This window comes from Pantherophis guttatus, chromosome 2 (genome assembly GCF_059756535.1).
Source record: "Pantherophis guttatus breed Tessera chromosome 2, ASM5975653v1, whole genome shotgun sequence".
NCBI lineage: Eukaryota > Metazoa > Chordata > Lepidosauria > Squamata > Colubridae > Pantherophis > Pantherophis guttatus.
In genome coordinates this window covers 165,861,341-165,883,016 of record NC_142064.1, presented here as the reverse complement: position 1 = coordinate 165,883,016, position 21,676 = coordinate 165,861,341, and the positions used below count along the sequence as shown (strand labels likewise).

Here is a 21,676-nt window from a genome sequence, read left to right as displayed (position 1 = left end):
TTATCATAGGAAAAACCATGCGACCCACCTGATAATTATAATCAGAAACATTCATTTAGGCACCTCATGCATTCCTATTAAAACGTGTAATTCGCTAATAGCATCTTAGCAGGCAGTCCACTTCCTTTGATAAAGGGGCAACATTTCTTCTGCAGAAAATGAACCAGGATGAAATCTGAGGTCACTCTCTTTTCAAACAGCCATTTCAAAGATGCACGGACGATTCCTTGCCTCTCCTCTCAAGCACGAGAAAATGGCGGCACTGAACACTGTCTACGGCTCTTCTCTCTTCCTTGCAGTGACACCATTCCTGTCTCTTCTCTTGTCATCCTGACACAGATGGCTGTAAATCTCCCGGATGCCAATTTGGCACCTGCAGGTTAGGCGTGCTGCCTTATTAGTGCTCAGTTTTGTCATTCAGCCATGTGGACCAAGAGGGAAAGGCAAACAGCATTGCAGACTGAAGCAAATTTACAGCCGGGCTTCCTTGGCTTATTTGCATAGTGCAGCTCTCCCTTTCCCCTACCATGTGCATCTTTGTGTAATTAACTAATGCCACATTCATCAGAATTTAATTCACGCAGTGCACAAAGATGCACAATGGCCAGGAGGTGAACAACAAATAGTCAGGCAATGCCTGGCAGGGGTATCTCTTGGCTTCGGTCTTCTACCTCAGCTTACAGCATGAAGTTTGGCAGAGCTTAATTAGACTGTAGGATGCCACTAGATCATTATCCCCAATCCTTACTTCATGTGCTTGGGAAATATTTTACCCCCTCCCAGTCTGGATCTGACAACCACTACTGCCTCCCAGAGTTGGTAAGTTTGCTTTTGCGCATCCAAGGGCACGACAACATGTGCCTCCAAAATCTTCCTGATTGCCAGCAGGAACAGGCGAACGGGTGTTGCAAAGAGCAACGTAGTGTCTGCCAGGTTTTCCCGCTGTAATTGGATGTAGCATCTTTGCAGAAATAAGTGAAAACCACAATCAGGCTGTAACAAGCCCCCAATATGTCTAGTAGTTATTCATGTGTGTCTTGCTGGGATTCCTTTCTCCTTTTTTTCTGGTTTTTAAATCACCTATTTTCAGAAGCAGCAACTACTCGGGATTTGAAAAATAAATAAATAAATAAATAAATAAATAAATAAATAAATAAATAAATAAATAAATAAATAAATAAATGAGTGAATGAGTGAGTGAGTGAGTAAGTAAGTAAGTAAGTAAGTAAGTAAGTAAGTAAGTAAGTAAGTAAGTAAGTAAGTAAGTAAGTAAATAAATAAATAAATAAATAAATAAATAAATAAATAAATAACCCAAGCTCAACTGGGGCCAGAGCTAGAATGCCTATGGGAAGGGAGAAACGGATGGGCATCTCTCTCTTCCCAACCTCAGCACTCCAGCAAAGACAAACGGGGGAAAAAAACCTTAAATCTTGACCAATATGAAGTGCTCAGAGACATCCGTAGAGCCTTGAAGACCCTCGACAAGCCCATCTAATCTTCAAGATAACTAATTGCCTGTCGTTTAATTAGCATTGGTCTACCGAGGGCATTAGGATCTATGTATGTTGTGATTTCTCATTTCATTAATCCCATCTCCTCCCCCCACTCCCCAATATTTTGCAACAATTCATTTATCAACAGTGTATAAGAGAAGTCACAAAGGGAAGGGGGAGGAAGGGTTTTTCTTTTAATTGATTAAAAATGTGGTTGTAAGTTGATTGGAGAAAAAAAAATCTTCAAAAGACCTCCTTTTTCCTTTTTCTATTTTTTTTCTTGTTTTGCATTGGGAAATTGTATTTGTTTACCACCCATCAAATAAAGCAAAAATAGAGTGGGTTCGATTTTTTTTTAAAAAAAATTAAAATGCGGAAATAATGGAGGCGGAGAGAAAGGCTAATTAAAAAAAAACTCCTTTGCCAAAAACAAAGACTGAGTCAAACAAAAGCAGCAAATATAGTGCCCGGCATGCTGAGATATTCAGTGCTGGATCGGGCTCCTTGCCAAGTGAATTCACAATACGCGGTTTCAATGTGTATGCAAAATGCCATTGTCTTAGCTAATGGTTGCGGAAGAAACCCCACCATTTCTTGATTGCTGTGGAGGGTGACTTGTTATGGGGAGAGAGAGCGGGATGGGTAGAAGATGAAAGCAGAATACCTATCTTGACAGGTTGGTGTCTTGTCTTATCTTTGCCCCACTGTTTTCTTTAAATCCAAAATGGCTGGTCATGCTCCCCCATGACTGCCCACTTTCAACTTCCTCTGCCCTATTTTCCTTTCCTTTCCTTTCCCTTCCTTCCTTCCTTCCTTCCTTCCTTCCTTCCTTCCTTCCTTCCTTCCTTCCTTCCTTTTTTCAAGGCTCCCTCTGTGGAACGTCATAGGTCCTGAGCTTGAAGGCAAAGGCTGCTTTCTGTCCGTCTGGCACATCGTCCCTGCAAGATGCCATCTCGCTCGCATTCTTCCCGACCATCCCAGCCAGGACTGAGGAATCTGAAAGGCATTGCTGATGCTCCAGCCGCTTGATGCGCCTCGTGTACTCGAGTTGCCCGATTTGCATATGCCGTGCAGCCATACTTAATGAGTGTGAGTAATTATGCCAATCAGACTTTCGGGTTGTGTGCTGTTGTATTATTTGGGGGTTTTGTTTCTTCACCCGCCCCCCACCCCTGCCCAGCCGATGGCATTAAAACTTCACTACCTCTTTGGCGGAGGGCTAGGGAGGGGAAAAGGGGGGGTGTATGTTGGCACAGCAACTGTTGTTAAGGGAGAAGAGAAGCAGCTGCCAGCCTGCATAGCAAATCTGCAAGACTTGGCACCATGCCAGCTTCCTTGAGGGTTTCAGAGGGATGGTATGTTGGACGGTAAGACTAGCTAATTAATCTTCCGGCAGGGAACAATGTAATATCAGGCAATTACAAAGGCAGAATGAAATTACAGTGGTGGGAAGGCTGGCATACGAATTTCTCATCAAGTTCTCTTCCTTGGCTCTGTGGTTATAGATTTTTATACCTCAGGATGAGCAGTGGAAGAGGGTGGGGGAGGAGGGAGGAGGAGGAGAAAGCAAGCACATTTGAGCCAAATGCACAGGGGATTTTTTTATTTGGTTTGCCCAGAATAATTTCCACTGGAAACAGGTTGGAAGTTGAGGCTGGGAGATCTAAATGCAATTGGAAGCTTACTTTTAAAAGGTGTATAGGACTCTGGGTTTCTTGTCTCATTTTTCCTCAGTGGGGCCCTTCAGGATAATGGAGAAATGTGCCCTGACTCTGATGTCATCACAGTCACTGAAGTTCTGTGGTAAATGATGAGATATAGTCAAAACTTGCCTCAACTGGAAAGGCTGAGATGCTGATTGGTTGACAAGGTGAGGGTTATTTCTCCCTCAAGGTTGGCAAGTAACAAATTCCACAGGTATTTCATTTCTACAGGGATGGCATGGCCAACCTCCACAGCTCAGTCATTCCAGCCATTGGCAACTCTGCCACCACATGATGAGAAGCCTTCTCTTCCCTTATAGGAGAGAAAGCCGAAGGGAAGAGGGAATACAAGGAGGTGAATTACAGGTTCTTCCAGCATTAAGCAGGCCCTACTTCCTTGCTTCCCTTTCTTTGCACAAATTTTAGCCTTTTGTATCCTAGAGGAAGTTGGAGGCAAAAATCAGGGAGTTTGAGTAGAGTGATTAACACACACACACAAAAACCATAGGTTATGATGACCCAGCTAAATCAGGCAGGACTGAAAACCTTTTTTCCCCTCAAAACTTTTTTTTTTAAGGGAGAAGAAAGCATGCACTCTTCACTCTCTTCATTTACCTGTAACCAGACTGACATTTTCCAATGGAAATTTCTCAAAAGTGAAATATTGGTTTCTGTATCTCAATCCTTCTGTTTGCTAATTCAGAGACGCTGTAGAAATCTCTACTTGATTTGCTGGGCATCACAATTAAGAATGTGAATTCCATTCTCTAGAACTCAGTCTTGGCACTAAGACTCTTATAAACATGAAGAAGTGATGTTTCTGGAGTCTTTCTTAATAGCCAATATAATCTAAATACTATATTTCTGGAGATTCTACCTTGCTGGATAATGCCTACAAGCTTAACAGAAAATGGAAATAAACATATTAGAAACAAGTCTCTTAGAAGATACTACTTGATGGTAGTAATATCGGAATGCCTTCCATATGGAAACTACTTCAAATAAAAAAAAAATCACCTCACTGACCTACTCAAACTCCTCAAACTCCTCAAATTCCTCATAAAACTCTGAAGATTTTCTCTCAACCCCTAAGGTACCCAAAGGATCTAAAATTCATCTAATCTAAAACCTACCCAGGTCCCTCCTATTATTTATGCTCTGTAGAGATTAAATGTGCCCTCAACTCACTTCCTGATATCAATATGAACACAACAGTGTAGTTTTAGTTGCGCAGTCACAGGTGTGTTTACCTACCTTCCAGGATATTTTCCTGACTCTACCATCACTCATCCAGCCTTGGGATTCCCTGGCATTCTCCCAATCAAATTTTACTGAAACGCATAGCCCCTCATAGTTTCTGAGCTGAGATAGTGTGACTAAATGTTGTTACCTGTTGAGATTATACCATGTGTGGGGCAATAAAAATGTAGTTTGTAGCTGACTCATGATTATTCATTGAATCAAGTTAATATTCACTGATCATTACTGATCCTGCACAGATATTAACATCACATATTTCTAGAGTAGTAAATCCCTCTATATTCTGTTCTTGAAGTCATATCTAGTATTGGTTCCTTTTTCATGGTTAGACTTTGACCTATTGCATTAGCATGAGGTTTATTCTAATTAATTTCATGTTGTTAATCTTGGTGCTAGTAAAAAAAAAAGTACACTGAATTATTTCTGCTGAGCAAGCATCTTCCCTGCTTTTCTGTTCTGTGCATTTCTGCATAAACCTAGCATAGTCCTGTTGGTCTGGATTAGACAAGCTCTGACTATAAGAGGCTAATGCAGGGCCTTTGAGCTTGCCTGGATTTAGGATCTGTTTATAAGTTTAGATAAAGTTAATTATGATTCCCCCCTGCCATCTGTGAATGTGTGCACAGGGATGTGTGTATATTTGTAAATGAGAAACCCATATCTTCTGAACATTAGGTCATCAGGTGTCTGGCACACCACAGATCAATTATTGCAAGTCAGGCTGTCACATCCAGTGAAATATATTACATCACAACACTTGAAAATTGGAACCATACATTCATTTCTTTGTAAGAAACTTTGCAAGAATAAGGCACTGAGCCGGATCCCAGAACAGCTACTGTGGTCAGATTTCTGAGTTTCTTTATCACTTAGAGTTCAGGGATGTTGTCTAGAAAAATTTTTAGTACTTTAAAAAGGTAACTTCCTAAATAGAGTCTGAAATTCTGACAGTGACTCTGAATAAATTCTGGATATGGACAGCTTTATGATATCTTCTATAAATCAGCGGTGGAGACAGCTCATCTCGATGAAGACATATTGGAATTCCCTCAAGAGAAAATGAGTTGTAAAATGTATGGGGTTGTTAGCCTGTTGGGCTTGATTCATGACTAAATGCTGATTGCTTAGAATCTACTCCCAGCTTCTTAGGAAGGCAATGACAATGATGAGCTCAGAGAATGGTCCCAACCTAAAGTTTAAGTTGGGCCATATGAAATAGTAAATAAAGAAAACAAGAAATGTTGTCGAGAAATAAAATTTGGTCAATTTCTTGAAAGTAATTGATTAAAAAAAAAAAAGCAGCTAATGAACAGATATTTTTAAATTGTTTATTGAAAAGAAAGAGTAGGGTGGATAATAAGGAAATAAGTAGTCCCAATTCTATGTAATTCTAATTAAAAATTGATCAAAGAAGGCTTTGTGCCACCTGATTGTGGATTTAGAGTATATGCAATGTATGTATGTCTAGTAGAAAAGGGATAACATTTGTGGAGTTCTAATTACAGGATCTAATCTGGGTCGGTCACCAGGACCAGAGGTTAAGTCTTCCAAGGTTTGGGACTTGTGCCGGAGCCCATCCTCAGGGAACTTCTCTCTACCAGAATGTATACTTTGGACTACTCGATGCATAGTGTTTATGTGGTGCCTGATTGTGTATGGCTTTTTATTGATTGATTGGGATGCTGTTGGCTAGCTATTAAGTTGTTGGCTGTTGTTTCCTTGTGCTGCTAAGTCATATACGGTAGATGATGATATTGTTAAGTCTCTCTCTACTTCCTTCTTTTCTTCTTCAAGCAGATGTGAATGGAAAGAACAAAAGAGGTCCATTTGCCTTCTGAACATGAAATGGATTTGAACACTAGCTAAATATTCTGTCCCAATTTTCCTCTTTTTCTCTGTTTTTCTTTCTCTATTTCTTTGCTGATGAACAGGTTCCTAGAAAAGGAAAGGGAACAATATCCAACAAGACATTTTCCCTTTTATTAATATGGAATTCTTCCAATCCAAGCCTTGACTAACAGGAATTTTAACCTGTAATAAATAAGTAGCATATTTTATAAAAAATAATTCTGTACCCTAACCATTATACCATAGATTTTGAAATAAATTGGCTATATTGGGCATTCCAACTAGGTGACCAGAGAACATGGTAATAATCTTTCCTGCCATTTTCTTTTCCTAAACCCTTTCCTTTGCCCCATGCTTAAAAGACATTTTTTTAAAAAAATTATCTTATCAATGACTGCTTACATACTTTTCTGAGATTACTGTAAGGGGCTGGGAGGGATGACCATTATGCTTTGATTATCCAAGGGACTTGCTGTTAATTTATTATTAGGGTTTTGTGCAGTGCTTTAAACTTGATCTCCAAAATGTGCTTCAGAATGTGGGGAGATTTGATCAGAACTGCTACATCTTTGGCAGATGAATCTGAAACACTGCCAACCCAATTTATTATATTATTTAAGTGGATAGGTTTATGTATACAGTACCAGCAAAAATGCTTAGGTGCCTGTCATCTGATATTCCTTAGTTATCTCAGTCTACTTCCTTCTGCAGATACTACCCCCTGCTGGGATTTATAGGAGAAATTAGAAACATGTCAAATTAACCAAGGCTAAGAAAAGCAGTATGGGACAGCCATATGGAAAGCTTCTGAAGCAGGTGGAAGATGGTGTAATGAAGAATACGTGACACTCTCATTGGCTGACACAAAGCTTGATTAACACATAGCACCTGCTGGCTTCTTCCTCTGTTTACCTGTTACAAGTTCTAAAAAAGGGTCAATTTTAGCTTACCAAGAGGGAATCTTTCCTTCTTTTTAAAAATGTGTTATTGCTTTTTAATCTACAGTCATAAATGATAACATAAAAACAAAGTAAAATATACCAGAAAATAAATAAAATATTTTTTAAAAAAATCAAATCATAAATTAAAATAAAATAATAAAATATAATGGTAGAACAAAGCTCAATGACATTCAACCTTCATCACGTAGGACTTATATCACATGTCCCCATAGTATCATCGAATCATAAAGTTGGAAGGAACCACAAGAATCATCTATTCCAAACTGATCAAATTTCCCATAGAGGTGGGAAAAAGTCAATTCATATGTAGAAAATGGAAGAGTGTCTTTCACCATGAATTACTTTCCATCCAAGTAAAGTATTAATCTTAGCTTCTGCCCACGCACAATAAATCCAAAGTTTTTCATACTTTGATAGGTTCCAAAGTTTTGGAATACTGTATTATTCAACAATATATTCCATTCTTTGATCTTTATTTTTTTTAAAGCTCTGTGTACAACTGTATGAATAATAAATCAAAGCTATATCAATATAGAGCAAGCCCATTGATCTATATATGAGTCAGAGTCCTGTCCAATAGATTGCACTTCCAAAATACAGAATCAACCCTTACTATGCTCCTCTGTGTTGCCTAATATACTCAAGAATTTGCTGAATTAATTTTACTTTAGGACAGTGGTGAAATCTGAACCGGTTTGCTACCGGTTCGGTGACTGCACATGGGTGCTGCGCACATGCATGCACAGTTTGCACCAAACATGTGCTTGCATGCATGCGCAATACACGCCAAAAGGAGGCTTGGGAACATAAGTAGAACAGCAAGGGGGGGAATCAGCTGTGGCGCGCGATCTTGGGAAACTTTTAAAAAACCTTTTTAAAGCATCTTTTACTACCAGTTCCAGAGAACCGATAGTAAAAAAAATGCTTTAAAAGTTAAAAAAAAAAGTTCCCATGATTGCGCGTCTCTCAGCTGATCGTCAGAATTTTTTTTTACCTTTTGTTACTACCAGTTCAGCGAACCAGTAGCATTTTTTACTACTGGTTCGGGAGAACCGGCCCGAACCGGTAGCATTTCACCCCTGCTTTAGGGGCATATAAAACTACTTCCACATACTTTTAGCCCATTTATCTGCTAAAATAGATTCTAACTCATTATTCCAATACATGCAAATTGGTGCATCTCAATGCATCTTTTGCAATTGTGAATAAAAATAAATTGTAGGTTTAAGGACTTCAAACATCTTTTCTACTGGTATTTGTTTAGAAATGTCAGAAGTAACTAATACATCTGGCTCAAATTGTACTATTAAGAGATACTTTAATTGCATAAATTTATACTGAGAAGACTTAGGTAATTCACTTTGTTGATTCAAAATATGACATGTTTTGAAAAATGACTTTAAAAGTAAGGTGGTCTTAATGCCTTTTTTCTTGCCCATGAAATTCAGAAAAAAATGTTTGTCAGCAGTCTTTAAGTCTTCCCAATCTTTTCTTCGGGTGTTGTAAAGAAATAATTATAACAGAGTATCACAGTTAGGCTGAACCTTCTGACACACTCAAATCTATCAAATTGGAGATTTTTTTCTTCTTCTACCAAGGAACTATTCCTTCAGCTCATTTCTAGGAAAAATGGAAGGGGAGATGCTTTAGTTCAGGAGTGTCAAACTCGCATCATCACGGCAGTGTCACATGACATATTGGGACTTTTCCCCCCTTTGCTAAACCGGACGTGGGGAGGGCCAGCGCATGACGCATCTGGCCCACAGGCTGCGAGTTTGACAGCCCTGCCCTCCTTCACAGCGGTCAGGAATATGAACCTGTGAAAGTGGTGGTGGGAAATTTGTACTTTCAGACTTGCAAGAGTCTATTAACGTAGTCTTATAATAAAGTGGAATTAACTCATCTAATTGTGTTTTGTGTCTGGTTTACGAGGAAGAGTTGACATCACTCTTGCAAGTTTCATGGTACAAAGTTCCTGCTACCATTTGTAACTGCCTGATTAATTGGGATGGGTCCTTCTTAAGTTTCTTCTTCTGCTCATTAATTCATTGGGGGCCTCTCCATCTCTTGTCTGATTGTTTCTTAGGCAGCATCTTTTCCCCTCATCCTCCAAGTTTATCCACACATTTCATAACAATATATGTATTCCTCTTCTTCTTTTATTTATAAGCTGCCCAGCATCACTAAGGAGTTGGGTGGTCTCAAAATTGGATAAATAAATGAATACATCTATTTCTTTTGTTTGAAAGCTTAAATTAGGAACCAACACCTTCTATCCAACCTCTTAAGCAACTCACCAAGCTGGACAACTGTTAACCCAGAAGCAAATAAATGGTGTGAATGAAATATCTACAATAAAAATCTTCCCAAAAGACCACTCTAGGAAGTTAAGAAGTTGAGAAATAAGTGGATTGAGAGCAAACTGAAATCCAACTGGATTGAGTAATACTCTTAGAGAAAATTGATTTGGGATGATCTTATTAATTTTAGGGGAAATTAATTAGAGATCATTTGAGGAAATTAGTTGGGTTGGTAAAGCAGCAAAGAGAATTTAAAAAGTGATTTTGTATTTGGTGGCTCCGAACTCATCTGTACCTTGAAGTCAGGTACTTGGGCAAATTGCTACAGTTCAATGATCATCTATTGGCAAATATAGAAAGTTATGTTGACTTAACCAGACAGTTTCGTTATTTGTCTTTGTGACTCCATTTCTCTTCTGCTCTAGTATTGCCATTGCCATGCCTGCAATGGATATTTTGTTGCAGTAAGAAATTTAGGAGTGCCCAATCTTGAAATATTTTTTAAGTCTTTTAAACTGCTCATGGATCAGAAAGATTGAAAACTCCTGGGTCTTGAGTTCCATATACAGTAAATAGGCAAACTTTAAATTAGAATCTATAAAATATTTCATTAAAATGACAATTCTGGTATTTTTGAGTGCAAGTGTACTGCATGGTTTGGTCAATGAAAACACAATAATCATAGAAACTTTCAATATTTTGGATTTTATCTAATTAGCCTGCCTTAGTTCTTCATTTTCTATTAGGAACAATAGAATAGGAACAAATATCTTTCTTATGCTTGTTACCAGGCAATGCTACTTATCTTAGAATTTTGATTGTCTAGATATAGATAACCTATCTATATCCAGCAGGTTCTGACAAGTTCTGGAGAACCGGTAGCGGAAATTTTGAGCAGTTTGGAGAACCGGCAAATACCTCTAGCTGACCCCAGAGTGGGGTGGGAATGGAGATTTTGCAATATCTTCCCCTGCCATGCCCACCAAGCCACACCATGCCCACCAAGCCATGCCCATAGAACCGGTAGTAAAAAAAATTGGATTTCCCCACTGGATAACACCATCCTCATTAAGTAATATTGAAGTCTGTACGCTGTAAAAATATTGAAAGTAAACCCACAAAATACAATTTGTATAAAATCTTACATATTTCAAAACATTATCAAATATTTATATGAAAATAAGACACACTAGGAGAGGCTAGAAAATATATAACAATGCAACTGTTTTAATAGTAAAACTTTTTTAAAAAATCTTTTTTTTTTAATAGTTTGGACTTCACAAGGTCATATTTCTATGATACCTCAAAAATAGAAGAGAAGCTAAAATGAACAGTCCTGAAATCATACAGCTTTGTCCTGAATATTTCTATGATTCTTGATGGTCTAGTATTTAATAATTTACTATGAAAAGAACTTAAGTGTTTTTTTTTTAAGAGAGCTGCTCATATAATCAAAATTCCCAAGGCTTAAATGCATTCATAATGTTTGCTAAGTACTTCTAAACAATAGCCGAAATTGCTTTATTTGGTCATTATTGTATCTACGGTATATTCAAATACAACTCTTTTGAATTCTTTCAGATCTCTCATTTGAAATTTGTTATTCCTTTTCTTCCTGAAATTTGTAAGAAAATCTCTGGCTTCCTTTATAACATACAGTACATTAACACGGGTAAGCTAAAAGAATAGAGAAAAAAAAAATCAGAGAACAAATAGGTATTGACCTACAATAATATTAAAATGCTTCAATCTGAATATTTTCATAATTAATATATTTAGTAAGATACCAGGATCAGGAATGATAACTAACACAGGTTTTGCAGACTGAAGCAGTCTTATAGATATTATGAAGTTTAAAAATGTGAGAAAAGGAAAGCTTTTTCATTTTTCTTTCCTTTTTTATTTCTCTGTAGACCCTCTCCTTTCTTCAGTCTGACTCTGATTGGGGCTCACCATACTAAACAAGTAGAATCAAAACCATGGTTGAAAGGGAGGGACAGGGAGTGTAAAAGGAGAGGATCACCCAAAGTTTACCTACCAAACAATCCAATGTGCTTGAGGGAGTTAAGTACCAAATATCTTTATTATGGTCTCGGGCTAGTCTTTACAATAAAAGAGTACAGTACAGGAGTCAATCAATCAGAATAGAGCTGGAGGGGACCTCAGAGGTCTTCTAGTCCAATCCCTGCTCAAGCAGGAGACCCTATGCCATTTCAGACAGGTTGCTGTCCAGTCTTTTCTTAAAAACCTCCGGTGATGAATCACCTACAACTTCTGAAGGTAAATTGTTCTACTGGTTAATTATTCTCACTGTTAGGAAGTTTCTCCTTAGTTCCAGGTTCTTTCTCTCCTTGATTAGTTTCTATCCATTGTTTCTCATCTTGCCTTCTGGTGTTTTGGAAAATAAATTGACCCCCTCCTCTTTGTTTCAGCCCCTCAAATACTGGAATACTGCTATCATGTCACCCCCAGTCCTTCTTTTCTCTAGACTGGCCATACCCAATTCCTGCAACCATTCTTCATATGTTTTTTTTTTTTTTTTTGGTCTCCCGGCCCTTAATCACCTTTGTTGGTCTTCCTTGCACTTTTTCCATAGTCTCAACATCTTTTTTTGTAATGTGGTGACCAAAACTGGATACAGTATTCCATGTATTGTAAGTCCCTGACTTACAACAGTTTTAGTGACCATTCAAAGTTACAACGGCATTGAAAAAAGTGACTTATGACCAGGTTTCACTCTTACAACCATTGTTGCCTCCCCGTGGACATGTGATCGAAATTCACATCCTTGGCAACTGGGTCATATTTATGACAATTGCAGGGTCCTGGGATCATGTGAAGATCCCCTTTTGCAATCTTCTGACAAGCAAAATCAATGGGGAAGCCAGTTTCACTTAACAACCCGGTTACTAACTTAACAATTGCAGCAATTCACTTAACAACTGTGGCAAGAAAAGGGGTCAAAACCGCTTTACAAATGTCTCATTTAGCAACAGAAATTTTGGGCTCAATTGTGTTCGTAAGTCGAGGACCACCTGTAAAAAGGGAAATAGTTTAATACAGTAATTTGTTATTGGGGAAGGGGAAAAATGATAATACAATAAAACAGCACATCTAATTAAAAGTTTTGCACAGTTGTATAACTCCGTGAAGATATTTGGCCACTTGGGGCGGTTACATGGCAGCCATTTGCAGCTGAAATGCACTATACTGGCCAGGGACTTAATAATGCGGATTATTGACAGTGCAGAACTAATGTAAAAGGGATTCAGGAAAAGTAATGTCAAAGAGAGTCAAGGAAGTTCTCAGCTCAGCAATTCTTCTTGCCTTTAGCCAGAGGATCCCTTCACTGACTGAAGTGTGTCTTATAAAGCTCTCTCAGGTTGGTTAAACTCCCACTGTGCTTGTCCTTTGAAGTGCCACTTAGCTGGGCTGGGAGCAGATTGATAAAAAGTTAATTTCTATTTGCTGTTGCTTCGTAATTGGATGAACATGAAAGCAATTAAATATTAAAACATACAAACAAATAATGAAGTCACTGTAATTAGCCCAAGTTTGATCACTGTCATAGTTATTTAGGAGGGGATGATATGCCTCAGCAGGTGACGTTTTAAACAGCCTGGGATACTCCGGATATGCCTTCGGAGAATGCTGAATCACGGACCCGGGATTTTAATTACAGCCCACTGCAAATAAGTGGTGATGACAGCCACATGACAGCCACATGATGGCATGAAAATTAGGCCATGGTGAGAGATATCAATGAAATAGACTTGGCAATGTTTAGTTCCAACTTCTGGAACCACTACCGGTAGTTCTGAGCCAGCTTCATAGTGTTGTGCCGGAAATCGTGTTTTCTACTTCTTAAAAGCTCTCTTTTTCTCTCTGAAAAAGTCTGTCTTTATCGGCAAGGCATTTGGGAATTTCTTTTCTGATCCTTTTCATTGTCTTTTTAAGCTTGAGCTGGTTTGGTAGAGATGTTAATTTAGTTAGACATTGTTGTAGGTGGTATTTATTTTAGATGCACATTTAGGTGGTCTATTATTCTGCAGCCCTTGATTCAGAATCCAGAAATGCATCCTCTTTAACATCTATATGAAGCCGCTGGGTGAGATCATTCATAGTTTCGGGGTGAGTTACCATCAGTATGCGGATGACACTCAGCTTTACATCTCCACCCCGGACCAATCCAGAGATGCCCTTTCCGTGATGTCTAAGTGCCTGGAGGCGGTGGGGGTTTGGATGGGTAGGAACAGGCTCAAACTCAACCCCTCCAAGATGGAGTGGCTGTGGATGCCGGCATCCCAGGATCTAGCGGCCCCACCACTTTTGATGGGAGGGGAGTTGCTTACTCCCTCTGAAAGGGTTCACAACCTTGGCATTCTCCTAGATTTGCAGCTGTCTTTAGTAGACCATCTGACGGCCGTGTCCAGGGGGGCTTTTGCACAGGTTCGCCTGATGCGCCAGTTGCAAACTTACCTAGACAGGGATGCCCTCTGCACAGTCACTAAGGCTCTCGTTATCTCTCATCTGGACAACTGCAATGCCCTCTACATGGGGCTGCCCTTGGGGTGCACCCGGAGGCTCCAACTGGTCCAGAATGCGGCCGCGCAGGTTATTATGGAAACTTCCCGATACTCCCAGGTTACACCTCTCCTGCACGAGCTGCACTGGTTGCCGGTGGTCCTTCGGATCCGCTTCAAGGTGCTGGTTCTCACCTATAAGGCCCTTCATGGCATGGGCCTGGGGTACTTGCAGGATCACATCCTACCGGCCTCCCACCGCCCAGTGCGCTCACATAGGGCTGCCCTCCTCTGGGTGCTGTCGGCCAGACAATGTCGGCTGATGGCGCCCAAGATGAGGACGTTCTCTGTGGCTGCACCGACCTTCTGGAATGAGTTACCCACCGGGCTCTGGATGGCCCCTGATCTCCGTTCCTTCCGCAAAGACCTGAAGAGATGGCTTTTTAAGCAAATTGTCTGATTCTGTTTTGGGAGTTTTAATTAATTGTGGGATTTTAATTGAATCTTTTAATCTTATTAATTATTGCTGTTTTATTGTGATTTTATTATTGTGAGCCGCCCTGAGTCCTTCGGGAGAAGGGCGGCATATAAATTTTAATAAAATAAATAAATAAAATAAAATCCTTGGAAACCGATGACTTTTTTCTTTAAAACCATCTTGCCCAGGAGTTTAACTAAAAGATTAGAATCCAGGGAGGTTACCGTTTTCTAAAAAGAAGACTGAAACCACAGCTCTGGTCACCTTTTTTGCCTAGGTTAGTGATAACTAACCTTTTGCAGACTGACTTCCCAAAGCGCGTGTGTGTGTGCAAATGCGAGCGCCTGAACCCCCAAAATGCAATCCATGCGGGCCCCACACATGTGAGCCCCCATGCATGCACACCCCCTGCGCACTTGCCCTACCCTGTGCATGCACGCATGCACCCCACATGCCCGCACACACACCCATGAATGTATGTGCAGCCCCCGCACATGCCCCGCCCCCCGCACATGCGCAGCAGAGTTCCAATGACCAGCTGGCCAGTGGAAGGCGCATGCACATGCGCGGTGGAGCTAAACTAGGGCAACGGCTCATGTGTCCACAGAGAGGGCGCTGCATTCCACCTGTGGCACGCCTGCCATAGGTTCACCATCACGGACCTGGGTAAAGGCAAGGTCCTATATATCCACTAGTCAAAGTGTTGATTGATTAGCCTATAGGCCATATCAACATACTGGTTCAAACACATATTACCATTAAATTCTAAACAAACAATTTAAAATGATAGTAGGGTAAAATACAATAGTTATAGCAGAAAATACAATAATTTAATACATAAATATGTAAAATAGAATAAAATGACATAAAATTATATTTCTATATCACCCCTGCAATCTACCCCCCAATCAGGCACACTTATGCCGATCTCAGTTGGACTATATTCACTAGTCATAAAAATGACTAGATAATTCCAATATTTTTGAAGAAAAAACTGTTTTTTCACTGAAGTCAACAAACACTTTTTTAAAATGGCAGAAGAAAAATTCAGCACAACACTACATGGATTTTAATCTATAAATAGAATAGAATAGAATAGAATAGAATAGAATAGAATAGAATAGAATAGAATAGAATAGAATAGAATAGAATAGAATAGAATAGAATAGAATAACAGAGTTGGAAGAGACTTTGGAGGTCTTCAAGTCCAATCCCCTGCTTAGGCAGGAAACCCTATACCATTTCAAACAAATGGTTCTCCAATCTCTTCTTAAAAACTTCCAGTGTTGAAGCACCCACAACTTCTGGAGGCAAGTTGTCCCATTGATTAATTGTTCTAACTATCCTTAGTTCTAGGTTGCTTCTCTCCTTGATTAGTTTCCACCCATTGCTTCTTGTCCTTCCCTTAGGTGCTTTGGAGAATAGCTCGACTCCCTCTTCTTTGTGGCAATTTCTGAGATATTGGAACACTACTATCATGTCACCCCTAGTCCTTCTTTTCATACCCAGTTCCAGGAACCGTTCTTTATAAGTTTTAGCCTCCAGTTCCCTAATCATCTTTGTTGCTCTTCTCTGCACTCTTTCTAGAGTCTCAACATCTTTTTTACATTGTGACCAAATGTGACCAAAACTGGATGCAGTATTCCAAGTGTGGCTTTACCACGGCATTATAAAGTAGTATTAATGCTTCACGTGATCTTGATTCTATCTCTGTTTATAGAACTGTGTTGGCTTTTTTGGCAGCTGCAGCACACTGCTGACTGATATTTAAATGGTTGTCCACTAGGACTCCAAGATCTCTCTCATAGTTACTACTATTGAGTTAGGTACCGCATATATTGTACTTGTGCATTTTGATTTTCTTGCCTAAATGTAGAACCTTTTACTTTTACAACCTCATTTTGTTGTATAGCACCCAATGTTCGATAATCTGAAGGTGATTTACTTCAAACCTGGCAGCTGTAGCACATTTAAACAATTTGACTCTTGGAAAAGGGAAGAGAAAAGTGGGTAGCCTTCTCCAACCTGGTGCCTTCCAGCTCTATTGTCCCTTCCATCATTCCCAGACATCATAGCCATTGGATCTGGAAAATAAGATGGTAGGAAGAACGGAGGAGACAAGTATGCAGAATGCAGCTCATTCTTGTAGCCTGCGCTGCATGGTAATTGCTTGTTTTTAACTAATGATGTGATACTGGAACCTTTTGCGAGCGTTCATTTGCTGCACCATAGGAGACGGAGTCTGAAAAATGCCTGCGGACTCCATCATAATATGGATAACTTTTGTTCCTCTTGCATTCTTCTTAGAACAATCTTTTCCAACCAGACTCAAGTGTACGATTCCTAACATTCCAAGATATTATTCTTTCCTCAAGAAGAAAATCCCCATTGTTTTTTTTTCCGCAGTTCTTGAATATATTTGTGCAATTAGATTCAATAATTCAGTCAGTCTCTCCCTTTATAGAATGGCACGAGTTTCAGTACAAAAGTCAAATTTGTGGTTCTTCAGAGTGGCCATTACTGACCCACAAAAGTCAGTGGGACTATCCAAGGGGCCAATGTTGTTGTTGTTGTACTATTGGTTTAATAAAGTAGAATTCATTAAATTGTTTTCATAGAATAAATGGAGGTCAATGTACAATCGGACACCTTTATGAAGGGGTTGATGAGCTGAAAAGTTTGGGTATCCCAGGCCAGTTAGAATGCATTTATCTGACCAGCAACAGCTGACCAACATTGCCCAAAAAAGAACAATGTGCAGATTATAATAACTGTGACTTTAATACCCTGCTTCATTAACCAAGTTAAAGACCTGGCCCTACTATCAGGCAGAGTTATGTGGCTCCTTAGAAACTTGTATGCCATACAATTCATTATAGGTTCTATGCATCCAGCACAATAAAATGCAAATTAAAAACGAGATAGAATTTAGAGCAATAATGTTAGAGAAAATTAAGTTGTGTTATTTGAAAATTAAGATTTGTGGTGAAATAATAGAAGGTAATTGATTTGTGTAAAATGATATAAGTTAAGGGAAAACATTTTTCTTTTTTTTCTTTTTTTTCTTTTTTTTATGGTAATTAGCGGGGATTTGGGAAAAGCTTTTGTTAAAGAGGAATTAGTGTACCTACTTATGACTGGATCAATGGCTCGTTCTGAAAAGGTTTTTGTATGTTTATGTTTTAAAAAAATAAAAAAAATGTTCAAATAATAAATAAAATGCAAATTAAAAACAGTTGCAGTAACCAGAAACATTATCTTGACTTTTGATGACTAACCACTTTCCCCCACCCCCACTGGAAGCTGCTTTCAGACAACTAGGATCCCTTGCACTGAAAGCTCCATGGAGCAGTTTTGTTTTAATGCTGAGAGGCTTGAAACTGCCCCCAAGCCTGTCTTTGGATATTATGTGGCCTATATACCAGGGGTGAAATCCAGTAGGTTCTGATAGGTAGCGGAAATTTTGAGTAGTTTGGAGAACTGGCAATTATATACCAGAACTTCAGTAGTTTGGAGAACTGGCAAATACCACCTCTGGCTGGCCCCAGAGTAGGATGGGAATGGAGATTTTGCAATATTCTTCCCCCAGGAGTGGGGAGGGAATGGGGATTTTGCAGTATCCTTCCCCTGGAGTGGGGAGGGAATGGGGATTTTGCAGTATCCTTCCCCTGCCACATCCACCAAGCCATGCCCACTAAGCCACACCACATCCACCAAGCCCTGCCACAGAACCGGTAGTAAAAAAAAATTGGATTTCACCACTGCTGTATAGGGTGAATTAAAGAGGAATTGGAACCATTTACAACTGTGTTTCAGGGACCAAAATGTGTTGGTTTCCAAGATTTTGCACAGCTCAAAAGGATTCTCTGTTTAATGCCAATATATAATGGACCTTTCCATCTAGAAAAGTTAATGAATAGCCCTTAGTCACATAAATTGCATTTATTGTAATGGCTGCATTAAAACCAGAGCATAATCGTTAAGGTTAGGAATACTCTATTTAACAGGTTTGAATTCCTCAGGAGACAAATATCCAGCCTCATGAAGCACTAAGGGGAAAGTATTTACCACAGTTTATATGTAGCCCTCATTTAGAGACTGCCTTGTTTAGCTGCCATTCACAGTTATGACAATGATAAAGAAGTAACTTTACGACCAATCCCCATGTTTATGATTTTTACAGGATTATAAAGCAAAGGAAACCTGAAGTAAGATCACACAGTTGTGAGTTCACTTAATTACCAAGTTGCTAGTCACAATAGTGGTTGCTAAACAAGGAACACTATTTTGAAGTTTATCTGTGAGTTTTATTATTAGGTCAACAAAGCTTATAGCATTATCGCTCTAAAATCTGGTAATCCTTATTATTTTCCCTTATTTTATTTGTTTTGAAAGGTATGGCAGTCACGGACACAAATTTTATATGCACATAGTTTATGCAGAACATTGAATTCAAACATCTAAAGATATCTTGGAAAGTGCCAAAGTGTGAATGGAGCACCTGCCCACCTTACTGTAAAGCAGTACAGTACTGCTTCAAGATTGTGAAGTAGCTATAAAAGATATTCATGAGCCTCTGGGAATGGACACATATTTGCCTGACTAGGTGGGTCGGTGGCTAAGACACTGAGCTTATTGATCAGAAAGGTCGGCAGTTCGGTGGTTCAAATCCCTAATACAGGTCTCCTGTGTGAGCAGGGGGTAGGACTAGATGACCTCCAAGGTCCCTTCCAACTCTGTTACTGTTACTGTAATGGTTGCTTGAAATTATCCAGAGATGTCCTGTCTGCCCTCTTGCACATTTTGAAGCATCTTTTAGAGAATGAACACTGCACAGTTTTAATGTGTGTGTCTGCATTTATAACTATCTTTTTCTTTATTAGGTAGAAGTCTGATTGAAACCTCAGAATTTATGTTATCTCTATAAAAAAAAAAATACAGTATACCCTATTAATATATATACATCATTCAGGACAGCAAAAGGATCTCTTATGAGAGATAATTCTTACAATTTGCCCTTTAGAGGGAAATATCTATCATAGCTAGTGGAAGGTGATATAAATCTGCTTCCTAGCTAAGGAAAAACCAAATCTGTGTATGCATTTTGGAAGAAACAGGTGGAATATAGTACCAATAAAAAGATATGAACAGGAGGAATCTGCTGACCAATAGAAAAGAATAACAGAAGAAATATGTCTATGTACATGTCAGAGATGGGTTTCAGCAGGTTCTGACCAGTTCTGGAGAACCGGTAGTGGAAATTTTGAGTAGCTCGGAGAACCGGTAGTAAAAATTCTGACTGGCCCTGCCCCCATCTATTCTCTGCCTCCCAAATCCCAGCTGATAGGGAGGAAATGGGGATTTTGCAGTAACCTACCCCTGGATTGGGGTGGGAATGGAGGTTTTTTTTCTTTCAAGGTTGTGAATAATATGCTACCCACCAACACTGAAATGACTGTAGGAACAAGGTTAGGTTAACCCAGCGAGAATGGTGAGAGTAGAATGTGAGCATAAATAAAGAATGCATTTGCATTTTATGCGCTCTGTTTGCAATTTAAATTTTTAGCTGCTATACCAAGGCTGCTGAAGACTATTCAGTGATTCAGAAGTAAAACACTGGATGCCTACTTGTGAACTCGGCAAAGTACTTCGAAGAAAATGAAAAGGAGAATTTTGAATTTCCAGCATGTAGTCTGGAATAAGAGTGATCTGGAGACAACTTTCAATTGATACAGCATTCTTATGTAAAGTTTTCTCAAGCAAGCAAGACAGACAAATAGACATCTCTTGTTGTCTAGTGAGGATCAGATGAATAAGTGAGAAGAAATCAGGGAAATGGAGCATTTATGGTGTCCTGACAGACACTCAGAGCCCCACACATTCCACCTTAAGACGGAGAAACAGTTGTATTGATCTGTGAAAGGATCCAATATACAGTATTTTTAAAATCAATGTTATTTTTTTCTGTTTGTATTTATATTGTGTGGTTACTTGCAAAAGTGAGTTAGAATTTTTTGAGAAAATTAAGATGCCTCCTGATTATTAAGTCACTTTTCCAGCTAGCCAGCCCACAAAAGAATTGGAAAACTGACCCAATTCAGAGATTAGGCAGAAATATGAACCAACCATGAAGTAGTTTTAGTCCCAGGATATACCATATTTTTCGCACTATAAGACCCCCCCCCCAAAAAAAAGTGGTGGAAATGTCTGTGCGTCTTATAGAGCAAATATTGTGGCGGGGAGAGGGGTGTGTCTGGCAGCGGCATTCACCGCCACCGCCTGTCTGCCACCTGTCACTGCCGCCTGTCACTGTCGCCGCTGTTTGCTGCCACCAGGGCAGTTGATCGGCAGTATTCCAGGAAGGCTCCAGCGTTCCTTGGTGGTGGGGATTGCCACCGCTGCTCACTGCTGCTGTTCGCCACCACCACCAATCGCTGCCACCAATTGCCACCGCCTAGAACAGCTGATTGGCGGTATTCTGAGAGGCCGATCTAAACGGCAATCAGCTGCTCAGTAATGAAGGTTCCAGTGATCCCTGGTGGCGGCAAGGCACAACAGAGCAGAAACCTGACGAGCCATGTGCTGGGTCTGCAATAACATGCAGAAGCTGACCAGGCTGTTTGCTGTTTGCTGCAAGGACACTAGCCAGATGAATACTGGATGGATGTTGGGAGGCAGAGGCAGATTTTTTTTTCTTGTTTTTCTCCACTAAAGCTAATGTGCATCATATGGTCCAGTGCGTCTTATAGTGCAAAAAATATGGTACCCGTTATGGGTCCTCAGCAAATATGAAAATTGCACTCAAAGGAGAATAATAGTTCAAAGGGTCTTTATCAAACTGGATTGGAGTATTAAGTGGATTTTCATTCTTGAATACTTTTCAAATTTTTCGTTAATAATTTTGATGAAAATCAGGAGAGAATGCTTAACAAGGTTAAAGGTGGTACAGAACTGGGCAAGACAGTTTATAGAACTAAGGAAGTGTTAAGAGATACTTCAAAGCTATTTAAAGAACAACATGGTCTTCTGCCTCTTCAGCAAATTCAAGGCTGGACAAGACTTTTTCCAGTCAACTATTATAAGTACCAGTAAAGCAATGCACATAA

General features: G+C 39.5%; 1 protein-coding gene across 4 annotated transcripts in view; it reads left to right on the top strand.

Moving 5' to 3' along the window:
* The first annotated feature begins 1,987 nt into the window (after positions 1 to 1,987).
* TNRC6C (trinucleotide repeat containing adaptor 6C) overlaps positions 1,988 to 21,676 on the top strand; it is a 597,645-nt gene continuing 577,956 nt past the window's right edge. For 2 of the 4 annotated variants that reach the window (XM_034408533.3, XM_060688657.2), the window contains exons 1-2: positions 1,988 to 2,172; positions 2,361 to 2,585. The gene's annotated coding sequence lies outside the window, so the exon portion shown is untranslated. The remainder of the gene's footprint in view (positions 2,173 to 2,360; positions 2,586 to 21,676) is intronic. The other 2 variants (XM_087887226.1, XM_060688660.2) reach the window with 1 other exon arrangement.